We start from the raw sequence: 937 nt of genomic DNA on the forward strand, positions 1-937 counted from the left end.
GCGCGCAAAACAAACCCGGAACTATTAAATGAAATAGAATGGCCAGCGAGGCTGAACTTGCCACCAAGAAGCAGATTTACTGGTGCACACTAAGGGCTCAGCTTCAGGTGTGGCGGGTGGCAGCCCGGCCCCTCCCTCCAGCGGGACACTGAGCTCTCAGGGTGTTCTCATCTAGCTTCAGCATGGGTGGATGGCGGAGCTGGGACCGGACCCTCTCATGCCCTATCGTGTTCCACTTTGCTCTCTGTCACACTGCTTAAGAACTGGGGATGGACAGGTGCAGACCCAGGGCTGGCTGGCAGCAAGGCCATGGGCCCTTCCTTGGTTGGTAGCCTCCAGCAGTTGTTCTGATGCAGTTCTCCTGAGTGCTGGGTGGCCCAGATGCTAGGGTTATAAGCATGTACTGCCATGTTTAATTGGTTTATCCACAACTATTAAATACTTTGATGGTCTTCCTTGAGAAGATTAAATTCTTTTCAGTGTGTATATCCTCTTTGCAAAAGAAAAATTTTGGTTTTGTTTTATTGCAGACGGGGTCTCGCTATGTAGCACTGGCTGGCCTGGAACTCACTATATAGACCAGGCTGGCCTCGAACTCACAAAGATATGCCTGCTTCTGCCTCCCGAGTGCTGGGATTAAAAGCATGTGCCACCACCATTGGCTCCTCTTTTTTAAAAGTATGTCTTATATGTTAGAAATGCAGAAGACACTCAATAAATACAAAAATAAACTGGAGGACAAAGTAACTTCCTCCTTACTGCAATCCCCTCCCTTGATATAAGCACCCAAGGACACTGCCTCACAGAGGTCTACCTTATATAAGCTCTCAAGTGCATGCGTACACACACACACGAGCACACACACACGAGCACACACACACGAGCACACACACACGAGCACACACACACACACACACACACACACACACACACACAC

The 937-nt window shown here is 49.2% G+C and overlaps 1 protein-coding gene across 2 annotated transcripts in view; it reads right to left on the reverse strand.

Moving 5' to 3' along the window:
• Positions 1-937, reverse strand: part of Nup214 (nucleoporin 214) — an 83,628-nt gene that overhangs the window by 6,416 nt on the left and 76,275 nt on the right. The window lies entirely within an intron of this gene.

Source organism: Microtus ochrogaster, chromosome 4 (assembly GCF_000317375.1).
Source record: "Microtus ochrogaster isolate Prairie Vole_2 chromosome 4, MicOch1.0, whole genome shotgun sequence".
Classification (NCBI taxonomy): domain Eukaryota; kingdom Metazoa; phylum Chordata; class Mammalia; order Rodentia; family Cricetidae; genus Microtus; species Microtus ochrogaster.